The following is a 13,632-nucleotide window of genomic DNA, read 5'->3' as shown; positions in this document are numbered from 1 at the left end:
GTGCATTTTCTTGGCAAAACTCTATTAGTCTTTGCCCTGCTTCATTCCATATTCCAAGGCCAAATTTGCCTGTTCCTCCAAGTGTTTCTTGACTTCCTACTTTTGCATTCCAGTCCCCTATAATGACAAGGACATCTTTTTTGGGTGTTAGTTCTAAAAGGTCTTGTAGGTCTTCATAGAACCATTCAACTTCAGCTTCTTCAGCATTACTGTTTGGGGCATAGACTTGGATTAGTGTGATATTGAATGGTTTGCCTTGGAAATGTACAGAGATCATTCTTTCATTTTTTAGATTGCATCCAAGTACTGCATTTTGGACTGTTTTGTTGACCATGATGACTACTCCATTTCTTCTAAGGGATTCCTGCCCACAGTAGTAGATCTAATGATCATCTGAGTTAAATTCACCCATTCCTGTCCATTTTAGTTTGCTGGTTCCTAGAATGTCAACATTCACTCTTGCCATCTCTTGTTTGACCACTTCCAATTTGCCTTGATTCATGGACCTAACATTCCAGGTTCCTATGCAATATTGCTCTTTACAGCATTGGACCTTGTCTATCACCAGTCACATCCACAGCTGGGTATTGTTTTTGCTTTGGCTCCATCCCTTCATTCTTTCTGGAGTTATTTCTCCACTGATCTCCAGTAGCATATTGGGCCCCTACTGACCTGGGGAGTTCCTCTTTCAGTATCCTATCATTTTGCCTTTTCATACTGTTCATGGGGTTCTCAAGGCAAAAATACTGAAGTGGTTTGCCATTCCCTTCTCCAGTGGACCACATTCTGTCAGATCTCTCCACCATGACCCGCCCATCTTGGGATGCCCCACGGGCATGGCTTAGTTTCATTGAGTTAGACAAGGCTGTGGTCCTAGTGTGATTAGATTGACTAGTTTTCTGTGACTGTGGTTTCAATGTGGGGAGGACCAACCCCACGTCCAAGGACTGGTGGCTGCATGGGCACAGGAGGGCCTAGAGGAGCTATCCCACGTTGAAAGTCAGGAAGTGCGGCGGTGAGGAGATACCACTCGTCCAAGGTAAGGAGCAGAGGCTGCGTTTTACTGGAGCAGCCGTGAAGAGATACCCCACACACAAGGTAAGATAAACCCAAGTAAGACGGTAGGTGTTGCAAGAGGGCATCAGAGGGCAGACACACTGAAACCATACTCACAGAAAAGTAGTCAATCTAATTCACTGATTAGCTCTAGTAATTTTCTGATAATATCATTAATATTTTCTATGTACAGTATCAAGTCATATGAAAACAGTGAGAGCTTTACTTCTTTTCTTATCTGGACTCCTTTTTTCTTTTTATTCTCTTATTGCTGTAGCCAGGATTTCCGCAACTATGTTGAATAATAGCGGTGAAAGTGGACACTCTTGTCTTGTTGCTGACCTACAGGGAATGCTTTCAGTTTTTCATCATTGAGAATAATGTCTGCTGTAGACTTATCATATATGGTCTTTAATCCCTTATGATTATACAGTGGAAGTGGGAAATAGATTTAAGGGACTAGATCTGATAGACAGAGTGCCTGATGAACTATGGACCAAGGTTCGTGACATTGTACAGGAGACAGGGATCAAGACCATCACCATGGAAAAGAAATGCAAAATGGCTGTCTGAGGAGGCCTTACAAATACCTGTGAAAAGAAGAGAAGTGAAAAGCAAAGGAGAAAAGGAAAGATATAAGCATCTGAATGCAGAGTTCCAAAGAATAGCAAGGAGAGATAAGAAAGACTTCCTCAGTGATCAATGCAAACAAATAGAGGGAAACAACAGGATGGGAAAGACTAGCGATCTCTTCAAGAAAATTAGAGATAGCAAGGGAACATTTCATGCAAAGATGGGCTCAATAAAGGACAGAAATGGTATGGACCTAACAGAAGCAGAAGATATTAAGAAGAGGTGGCAAGAATACACAGAAGAACTGTACAAAAAAGGACTTCAAGACCCAGATAATCACAATGGTGTGATCACTCACCTAGAGCCAGACACCCTGAAATGTGAAGTCAAGTGGGCCTTCGAAAGCATCACTATGAACAAAGGTAGTGGAGGTGATGGCATTCCAGTTGAGCTATTTCAAATCCTGAAAGATGATGCTGTGAAAGTGCTGCACTCAATATGCCAGCAAATTTGGAAAACTCAGCAGTGGTCACAGGACTGGAAAAGGTCAGTTTTCATTCCAATCCCAAAGAAAGGCAATGCCAAAGAATGCTCAAACTACTGCACAATTAGGGTTTCCCTGGTGGTTCAGACAGTTAAGCATCTGTCTACAATGTGGGAGACCCGGGTTTGATCCCTGGGTAGGGAAGATCCCCTGGAGAAGGAAATGGCAGTCCACTCCAGTACTATTGCCTGGAAAATCCCATGGACAGAGGAGCCTGGTAGGCTACAGTCCATGAGGAGGTAAAAAGCAACTTCACTTTCAATTTCACTGCACAATTGCACTCATCTCACACGCTAGTAAAGTAATGCTCAAAATTCTCCAAGCCAGGCTTCAGCAATACGTGAACCATGAAAATCCAGATGGTCAAGCTAGTTTTAGTAAAGGCAGAGGAACCAGAGATCAAATTGCCAATATCCACTGGATCATGGAAAAAGCAAGAGAGTTCCAGAAAAACATCTATTTCTGCTTTATTGACTATGCCAAAGCCTTTGACTGTGTGCATCACAATTAACTGTGGAAAATTCTGAAAGAGATGGGACTACCAGAACACCTGAGCTGCCTCTTGAGAAACCTATATGCAGGTCAGGAAGCAAGAGTTAGAACTGGACATGGAACAACAGACTGGTTCCAAATAGAAAAAGGAGTACATCAAGGCTGCATATTGCCACCCTGCTTATTTAACTCATATGCAGAGTACATCATGAGAAACGCTGGGCTAGAAGAAGCACAAGCTGGAATCAAGATTGCCGGGAGAAATCTCAATAACCTCAGATATGCAGATGACACCACCCTTATGGCAGAAAATGAAGAGGAACAAAAAGCCTCTTGATGAAAGTGAAAGAGGAAAGTGAAAAAGTTGGCTTAAAGCTCAACATTCAGAAAACTAAGATCATGGCATCTGGTCCCATCACTTCATGGGAAATAGATGGGGAAACAGTGGAAACAGTGTCAGACTTTATTTTTTAGGCCTCCAAAATCACTGCAGATGGTGATTGCAGCCATGAAATTAAAAGACGCCTACTCCTTGGAAGGAAAGTTATGACCAACCCCAATAGCATATTAAAAAGCAGAGACATTACTTTGCCAACAAAGGTCCATCTAGTCAAGGCTATGGTTTTTCCAGTGACCATGTATGGATATGAGAGTTGGACTGTGAAAAAAACTGAGCGCCGAAGAATTGATGCTTTTGAACTATGGTGTTGTTGAAGACTCTTGAGAGTCCCTTGGACTGCAAGGAGATCCAACCAGTCCATCCTAAAGGAGATCAGTCCTGGTTGTTCATTGGAAGGACTGATGCTGAAGCTGAAACTCCAATACTTTGGCCACCTCGTGTGAAGAGTTGACTCATTGGAAAAGACCCTGATGCTGGGAGGAATTGGGGGCAGGAGGAGCAGGGGACGACAGAGAATGAGATGGCTGGATGACATCACCGACTCGATGGACATGAGTTTGGGTAAACTCTGGGAGTTGGTGTTGAACAGGGGTGCCTGGCATGCTGTGATTCATGGGGTCGCAAAGAGTTGGACACAACTGAGTGACTGAACTGAACTGATGTTGAGATATGTTCCTCCTATGCCCATTTTTTGAACAAGTTTAATCATTTTTGGGTGCTGAATTTTGTCATAGGCTTTTTTTTATCTATTGAGATTTATGTTTCAATTTGTTAATATTGTGTGTCACATTGATTGATTTGTGTCTATTGAAGAATCCTTTCATCCCTGGAATAAACCCAACTTCATCATGGTAATAAGTTTTTTGATGTGTTGCTGAATTTTGTAAGGATTTTTGCATCTATGTTCATCAGTGATATTGGCTTATGGCTTTCTTTTTTTGTGTTGTCTTTGTCTAGTTTCAGTATTAGGGTGATGGTGGCCTCGTAGAATCAATTTGGAAGTGTTCCTTCCTCTGCAATTTTTGGAAGAGTTTTAGAAGGATAGGCATTAGCTCTTCTCTAAATGTTTGATGCAATTCTCCAAAAAGCCATCTGGTCCTGGGCCTTTGGTTTGTTAGATTTTTGATCACAGCTTCGATTTCAGTTCTTGTGATTTGGTTGTTCATTATTTCTATTTCTTCCTGAATGGATCTGTCCATTTCTTCCAGGTTATCCATTTTATTGCCATATAGTTGTTCATAATAATGTGTTAAAACCCTTTGTATTTCTGCATTTTCTGTTGTAACCTTTCCTTTTTCATTTCTAATTTTGTTGATTTGAGTCTTCTCTCTTTTTTTTCTTGATGAGTCTGTTTAAACATTTGCCAATTTTGTTTATCAAAGAACCAGCTTTCAGTTTTCTTTATCTTTACTACTGTTTCTTTCATGTCTTTTTCAATTATTTCTACTCTGATCTTTATGATTTCAAATTTCCTTCTACTAATTTTGAGAGTTTTTTGTTCTTCTTTTTCCAGTCATTATAGGTGTAAAGTTAGGTTGTCTATACAATGTTATTTTGTTGAGGTAGGACTGTATTGCTATAAACTTCCCTCTTAGAACTGCTTTTGCTGCAACCCATAGGTTTTGAGTTGTTATATTTTCATTGTCATTTTTTTCTAGACTTTTTTTTTATTTCCTTTTTATTTATTCAGCAGTACAGTTCAATTCAGTTGCTCAGTCATGTCCGACTCTTTGTGACCCCATGGACTGCAGCACTCCAGGTTTCTCTGTCTATCACTAACTCCTGAAGCCGACTTAAAGTCACGTCCATCACGTGAGTGATGCCATCCAATCATCTCATCCTCTGTTGTCCCCTTCACCCCCTGCCTTCAATCTTGCCCAGCATCAGGGTCTTTTCAAATGAGTCAGTTCTTTGCATCAGGTGGCCAAAGTATTGGAGTTTTAGCTTCAGCATCAGTCCTTCCAATGAATATATTCCAAAGAATATTCCTTTAGGATGGACTGGTTGGATCTTCTTGCAGTCCAAGGGACTCTCAAGAGTCTACTCCAACACCACAGTTCAAAAGCATCAATTATTCAGTACTCAGCTTTCTTTATAGTCCAACTCTCACGTCCATACATGACTACTGGAAAAACCATAGCTTTGACTAGACGCACCTTTGTTGGTAAAGTAATGTCTCTGCTTTTTAATATGCTGTCTAGGTTGGTCATAGCATTTCATCCAAGGAGCAAGTGTCTTTTAATTCTGTGGCTGCAGTCACCATCTGCACTGATTTTGGAGCCCCACAAAAAATAAAGTCTCTCACTGTTTCCATTGTTTCCCCGTTTATGTGACATGAAGTGATGAGACTGGGTACCATGATCTTAGTTTTCTGAATATTGAGTTTTAAGCCAACTTTTTAACTCTCCTCTTTCACTTTCATCAAGAGGCTCTTTTGTTCTTCATTTTCTGCCAAATGGGTGGTGACATCTGCATATTTGAGGTTATTGATATTTCTCCCAGCAGTCTTGATTCCAGCTTGTGCTTCATCCAGCCCAGCATTTTGCATGATGTACTCTGCATATAAGTTAAATAAGCAGGGTGACAAAACACAGCCTTGACATACTGCATTCCCAATATGGAACCCGTGTGTTGTTCCATGTCCAGTTCTAACTGCTGATTCTTGACCTGCATACAGATTTCTCAGGAAGCGGGTAAGGTGGTCTGGTATTCCCATCTCTTTAAGAGTTTTGTGCAGTTTGTTGTGATCCACACAGTCAAAGGCTTTGGCATAGTCAATAAAACAAAATTAGATGTTTTTCTGGAACTCTCTTGCTTTTTTCAATGATCTAACAGATGTTGATAATTTGACCTCTGGTTCCTCTGCCTTTCTAAATCCAGCTTGAATGTCTGGAAGTTCAAAGTTCATATACTATTGAACCCTGGCTTGGAGAATTTTGAGCATTACTTTGCTAGCATGTGAGATGAGTGCAATTGTGTGGTAGTTTGAACAGTCTTTGCCATTGTCTTTCTTTCAGATTGAATGAAAACTGATCTTTTCCTTTCCTGTGGCCACTGCTGAGATTTCCAGATTTGCTGGCATATTGAGTGCAGCACTTTCACAGCATCATATTTTAGGATTTGAAATAGCTCAACTGGAATTCCATCACCTCCACTAGCTTTGTTTGTAGTGATGCTTCCTATGGCCCACTTGACTTTGCATTCTAGGATGTCTGGCTTTAGCTGAGTGATAATACCATTGTGGTTATCTGGGTCATGAAGATCTTTTTTGTATAGTTCTTCTGTATATTCTTGTCACCTCTTCTTAATATATTCTGCTTCTCTTAGGTCCATAACATTTCTGTCCTTTATTGTGCTCATCTTTGCATGAAATGTTCACTTGGTATCTCTCATTGTTTGAAGAAATCTCTAGACTTTCCCATTCTATTGTTTTCCTCTATTTGTTCGCATTACTCACTGAGGAAGGCTTTCTTATCTCTCCTTGCTATTCTTAGGAACTCTGCATTCAAATGGATATATCTTTCCTTTTCCCCTTTGCTTTTCGCTTCTCTTCTTTTCACAGCTATTTTTAAGGCCTTGTCAGACAACCATTTTGCCTTTTTGCATTTCTTTTTCTTGATCCCTGCCCCTCGCACATTGTTCCTAACCTCTGTCTAGAGTTCTTCAGGCACTCTGTCTATCAAATCTAATCCCTTGAATCTATTTTTCATTTCCACTGGATAATCATAAGGGATTTGATTTAGGACATACCTGAATGGTCTAGAGGTTTTCCCTACTTTCTTCAGTGTAAGTCTGAATTTGGCAATAAGGAGTTCTGAGTCAGGACCCAGTCTTGTTTTAGCTGACTGTATAGAGCTTCTCCATCTTTGGCTCCAAAGAATATAATCAGTCTGATATCGGTATTGATCATCTGGTGATGTCCATGTGTAGAGTCTTTTCTTGTGTTGTTGGAAGAGGGTGTTTGCTATGACAAGTGCATTCTCTTGGCAGAACTTTGTTAGCCCTGATCTGCTTCATTTTTCACTTCAGGGCCAAATTTGCCTGTTATTCCAGGTAGCTCTTGACTTCCTACTTTTGCATTCCAGTCCCCTGTAATGAAGAGGACATCTTTTTTGGGTGTTACATCTAGAAGGTTTTGTTGGTCTTCATAGAACCATTCAACTTCAGCTTCTTCAGCATACTGCTTAGGGCATAGACTTGGATTACTGTGATATTGAATGGTTTACCTTGGAAGTGAACAGAAATCATTCTGTCATTTTTGAGATTGTATCCAAGTGCTACATTTTGGACTCTTTGGTTGACTATGATGGCCACACTCCATTTCTTCTACGGGATTCTTGCCCACAGTAGTAGGTATAATGGCCATCTGAGTTAAATTCATCCATTCCAGTCCATTTTAGTTCAAAGATTCCTAAAATGTAGATGTTCACTCTTGCCATCTCCTATTTGACCACTTCCAATTTGCCCTGATTCTTCAGTAACTTACTGGTTATTTAAAAACCTGTTGTTTAATCTCCATGTGTTGTGAAATATGAAATTAAAAGATACTTACTACTTGAAAGAAAAACTATGACCAATATAGTCAGCATATTAAAAAGCAGAGACATTATTTTGCCAACAAAGCTCCATCTAGTAAAATCTGTGATTTTTCCAGTAGTCATGTATGGATGTGAGAGTTGGACTATAAAGAAAGCTGAGCACTGAACAATGATGCTTTTGAAGTGTGTTGTTGCAGGAGACTCTTAAGAGTCCCTTGGACTGTGAGGAGATCCTACCAGTCAATCCTAAAGGAAAGCAGTCCTGAATATTCATTTGAAGTACTGATGCTGAAGCTGAAGCTCCAATACTTCCGCCACCTGATGCGAAGCACTGACTCATTGGAAAAGACCCTGATGCTGGGAAATTCTGAAGGCAGGAGAAGAAAGGGGCAACAGAGGATAAGATGGTTGGATGGAATCACCTCCTCAATAGACATGAGTTTGAGCTAGCACAGGAGTTGGTGATGGACAGGGAAAACTGGTGTGCTGCAGTCCATGGGGTTCTAAAGAGTCGGAGAAGACTGAATGGCTGAACTGAATGATACTTAAGATTAGGAGGTTTGGGTTGATGTGTACACAGTGCTATATTTAAAATAGATAACCAACAATGACCTACTGGATAGCACACGGAACTCTGCCCAATACTTGTAATAACCTAAATTCGAAGAGAATTTGAAAAAAAATAGAAGCATGTATATGTATAACTGAATCACTTTGCTATATACTTGAAACTAACAATATTGTTAATCAACTAAATCCCAATATAAAATAAAAATATTTAGAAAATCATTCACCAAAACCAACTTTACTCTCCATCAGTTCAGTTCAGTTACTCAGTCGTGCCCGACTCTTTGCGACCCCATGAATCGCCATAGTAGAAGGTAATTATAAAATCATGCTGTTGCATTTTAAAACATAAAAAATACTTAACTTTGATATTATGCTAATTGTCAAATTTTATCCCTATTATGAAGAAACGTTGTCACTTAATGACAGTGTGATATGCAACTTGTTTCTCATTATGATGAAAGGCTGTTTGGGGTCAAAAACATAATTCCATTCTTTTTTATGCATATAAAGTTGAAGAAATGCTACACATACCACAAATATATGACATCAGAAAAGTAAATGGGGGCACAATTTACTTAAATCTCTTGTAATACTGTGGGAATCTTAAGTTACTTCAAGAAGCCTTCTGGGGTGCCACTCAGATTTAGTCTTTCCTTTGAATGTGAATATTTGGTAATATTCATATGATTGAGAGGGAAACTCCTTCCTCATTATACTTAATTTTGAGGAAAACATGTGAAGAACTTCTATTAAATCACTACATTTTGCTTCATAACATTACAAATGATTTCAGTGAATCCTTTAGATGAGTTTACATTCTAGTTAATGTAGATAATTAAACATCCTATATATTTGTTGGTTTGTTGATGATAGTAAACAAAGAGATCTTTTACCTCAGGGCCTAGAGTCACTGTGTTCAAAGTACATTGTCTATAGTTATTATTTATTTAACCAGCACTGCCATGTACTATGCTAGAAACTTATTTTAATTATCACTGCAAACTTACAAGGTACGTGTTTTTATTATTTGCACTTAAGAGAGGAGGGAAAGAAGCAGAGATTAAGGGCACAGTATTGATAGCAGATATATCAGCCTGAGCCAAGCCTATTCCCCAGTTAAGCTTTCAACTCCATATTCTGGGGCCCCATGAGATAATTCAGATATAGTAGGTATAGATGCACCTTTGTTTGTCTAAGCTAAAGAGAATTTTAGAAAAGCTATAGCCTACTTCCAGGGAAAACCAATAGTTAAGAGAAATCTTATTATTTACAAGTGTACAGTAAGGTGCTTATTTCTAAGTACTTTACATGTATTACTTATTTAACCACTATGAAGGTCTTAGGTGTTAGGAAGTATTATCCCTATTTTACCACGAGGATTCTGTGACAGCATCATTAAGTAACTTGCCCAACATGCAAATTACAGACCTAGGATTCCAGTCCAGCATCTATTATCTTAATCACTATGTATATTGTCCCCAGAGCAGAAGAGGAAGACATAAAAATGCAAGAGTAGTAGCAGATAGAGCACAACATTATAAGCAAGTAATTCTGAATAGGAAAGTCTTCAAAAGCTCCTTAAAGGATGTAGAATTAAGCTGGACCTTTAAGGAAATGTAGGGCACTGACACTGGACATGACAGGAAGACATGGGACAGGGAAGAGACAGGGAAGAGAAGACACACAGCAGGAGCCCAACCAAGCCAGAAGAACCTGGGAACGACAGTGACTAAGTCATTCATAGTAAACAGCAGAATGAAGTAGGCGATTAGAATTCAAAGGTGGTAAATTCACATCATGAAAAGTTATATATTTTAGATGAAACATCTGGACTTTATACATACTGTTTACAAAGAAAAAGAATTAAACAGTTATTGAAATAATAAGATTGGGATTTTGGAAATTTAGTTCTAACTGTGGTAACAGTATGTACTAGTTTGGTCCTAACCACCCTTGTTTAGGCTTATTACCCCAGGAAAATTGTTAATAGCACCTTTTTTCTCCTTTTAAAGATTCCTAGTTGGATAATACATGTTGTTTTTATTCTAACTGGGACTAATTTTTATGCATTGGATTGAAAAAAATCAAAATTTTGGCATTATCATGTATTAGGGAATGTTATTTAACTTATATGCAGAATACATCAGGAGAAACCCTGGCCTGGAAGAAACACAACAAGATTGCTGGGAGAAATATCAATCACCTCAGATATGCAGATGACACCACCCTTATGGCAGAAAGTGAAGAGGAACTAAAAAGCCTCTTAATGAAAGTGAAAGAGAAGAGTGAAAAAGTTGGCTTAAAGCTCAGCATTCAGAAAATGAAGATCATGGCTCCAGTCCCATCACTTCATGGGAAATAGATGGGGAAACAGTGGAAACAGTGTCAGAGTTTATTTTGGGGGGCTCCAAAATCACTGCAGATGGTGACTGCAGCCATGAAATTAAAAGACGTTTACTCCTTGGAAGGGAAGTTATGACCAACCTAGATAGCATATTCAAAAGCAGAAACATTTCTTTGCCAACAAAGGTCCGTCTAGTCAAGGCTATGGTTTTTTCTGTGGTCATGTATGGATGTGAGACGTGGACTGTGAAGAAGGCTGAGCACCAACGAATTGATGTTTTTGAACTGTGGTGTTGGAGAAGGCCCTTGAGAGTCCCTTGGACTGCAAGGAGATCCAACCAGTCCATTCTGAAGGAGATCAGCCCTGGGTTTTCTTTGGAGGGAATGATGCTGAAGCTGAAACTCCAGTACTTTGGCCACCTCATGCAAAGGGTTGACTCATTGGAAAAGACTCTGATGCTGGGAGGGATTGGAGGCAAGAGGAGAAGGGGACGACAGAGGATGAGATGGCTGGATAGCATCACTGACTCGATGGACATGAGTCTGAGTGAACTCTGGGAGTTGGTGATGGACAGGGAGGCCTGGCATGCTGCGATTCATGGGGTTGCAAAGAGTTGGACACGACTGAGCGACTGAACTGAACTGAAGATTTTAAAACTGGAATTGTTTGTCTGAAGAGCAGCTTCACACTACCTACTGTTTTTAAAAAGCCAAGCCAAGCCTCAGTACTTTGTTGTTGTTGTTCAGTTGCTAAGTCGTGTCTGACTCTTTGTGACCCCATGGACTACAGCACACCAGGCTTCGTTGTCCTTTACCATCTCCCGGAGTTTGCTAAAACTCACGTTCATTGAGTCAGTGATGGCATCCAACCATCAGTTCTCTTCTGCCCTCTTATTCTCCTGCCTTCAGTCTTTCCCAGCATCAAGGTCTTTTCCAAAGTGGAAGCTCTTTGCATCAGGTAGCCAAAGTATTGGAGCTTTAGCATCAGTCCTTCCAATGAATATTCATTAGGATTGACTGGTTTGATTTCGCTGTCCAGGGGACTTTTGAGAATCTTCTCCAGCACCACAGTTTGAAAGGATCAATTCTTCGGAGCTCAGCCTTCGTTATGGTCCAGCTCTCACATGACTACTGGAAAAACTACAGCTTTGAATGTATGGACTTCTGTCAGCAAAGTGATGTCTCTGCTTTTTAATACACTAAGTTTGTGATAGCTTTTCTTCTAAGGAACAGCTGTCTTTCAATTTTATGACTGTAGTCACTGTCCACAGTGATTTTGGAGCCCAAGAAAATAAACTTGATACTTACCCTAGGGAAATGTGATAATGTACACTAGAAGGCATGTACAAAGATGATAATTGTTTTATTGTGTTATGGAACAGTTAAAAAAAATAACAGCCAATAAAGAAATGCCTGTATAAACTATAGTACACATTTACTGTGAGTTATTATGCTACAGTTAAAAAGACAAAGAAGCAGGCCCCATGGGTTCTAATATGTAAAGCAAACTAAAGCAATCATATTGTTTTATTTCCTCTATTAATAGTAAAGGAACTAGAAGTAAATATACAACTTACTGAAGAAAGGACTGGCATAAGTTTCGTGAACTAATTTAGGAATCTGCAGGAGACATGGGTTCAATGCCTGGGTCAGGAAGATCCCCTAGAGAAGGGAATGGCTTCCCACTCCAGTTTTCTTGCCTGGAGAATCCCATGGACAGAGGAGCCTGGCAGGCTACAGTGAGTCCATGGGGTCATAAAGAGTTGACACAACTAAGCGACTAACACACACTACTCTATGAATACTTGTTCAAGAGAACATGAACTATAGTTGTGTTTGTATACATTAAAAATAGCATACATTAATAAGCATTAATACAAATAAATTAAGATTGTACAAGACTGTATATATAGATAAAGAAGTAGGCAGACAAAGAAGGCTCCAAATTTTGAACTTTCATTCCTGGGAAAATGATAGCCTCATTTGGGAAATATTGATGGCAGAAGATATGTGAATCTGAATGTAATGCACTTATTTTTACATCCTTCATTTGAGTCTCTGACAGACCTATTAGGTGGAGATAACGCTGTATCAGAAACTGGTTGAGACACCCCTATTATGTTAGCTCTTATTCTTTCCACCCATCCAGCTGGTCTCCTATAGATTTTTTCCCCCTTCTCTTTCTTACTTAATTGCACTCTGATAGTGATTGCCCTCTGGTTAAAGTTGTACATTGCACCTGATGTTTACTTCTGCAAGACAACATTCCCCAACCCTCCTTTCCTTTGTGGGCATCTTTCATTACAGAAAGAAGGTCATGGAACCATACCCTGGAGGACACCAGAACCTGATCTGGAACCACTGGACACCAGCCCTAAAAATCTCAGTGTCTCCAGAAGGAAAGAAGAATGCAAGACTACTTCAGCCCTATCTACAGGCTTATTTCCACCCTGACACTGTAAAACCACTTGCTATATTCTGGGTTTTGGGGAGCACAGTTTTGAGGACCTTAGGCTGGCGTGGCCCCTTTGCCTTGCAAAGTAATAAAGTTGCTCTGTTCTACTCCAAAGCTCTGTCTCCACATTTCTATTTGGCACCAGTGAATAAGATCCAGGTTTTCAGCAACAATAACTAGCAAAACATTGATTTTACATCTCTCTTCACACCCTTGAGAGCTTTGTTTACTTGTGTGGGATTGGATATAGCATTACCACATTGTACTGTGGCTATTTTATGTTCTCCACACTAGCCTGTGAGCTTGAAAATTTTGTCCAACCTTACAATTGTACAGCTTTACAAAATCCAAGCCATGTGTTTATCATTATATTCCATGTTGCCTCTGAATATAACTACAATGTCAGTTTTCCTCATAACTTTTAAACTAATACTTTAACCACCTGTCAGTATACATATTGATTTTTATTTGCATGGAAGAAAATAGGCAACCCACTCTAGTATTCTTGCTTAGAGAATCCCATAGACAGAGGAGCCTGGTGAGCTTCAGTCCATAGAGTCCCAAAGAGTCAGACACGACTGAAGCAACTTAGCACACACAACACTATGACAATAATGTGACAGAATTTATCCCATCATTATGATATACAATTAAATTTCCA

At 39.6% G+C, this 13,632-nt stretch overlaps 1 long non-coding RNA gene across 2 annotated transcripts in view; it reads left to right on the top strand.

Annotated features, from left to right (window-relative positions):
* The window catches only part of LOC139183630 (uncharacterized), a 218,954-nt gene extending 205,886 nt beyond the window's left edge, over positions 1–13,068 (top strand). For both annotated transcript variants that reach the window (XR_011567182.1, XR_011567183.1), the window contains one exon: positions 12,824–13,068. This is a non-coding gene — a long non-coding RNA (uncharacterized lncRNA). The remainder of the gene's footprint in view (positions 1–12,823) is intronic.
* The last annotated feature ends 564 nt before the right edge of the window (positions 13,069–13,632 follow it).

This window comes from Bos indicus, chromosome 6, assembly GCF_029378745.1.
Source record: "Bos indicus isolate NIAB-ARS_2022 breed Sahiwal x Tharparkar chromosome 6, NIAB-ARS_B.indTharparkar_mat_pri_1.0, whole genome shotgun sequence".
Lineage (NCBI taxonomy): Eukaryota > Metazoa > Chordata > Mammalia > Artiodactyla > Bovidae > Bos > Bos indicus.
Note: the sequence above shows the minus strand (reverse complement) of the source record. Positions and strands in the feature narration are given on the sequence as shown.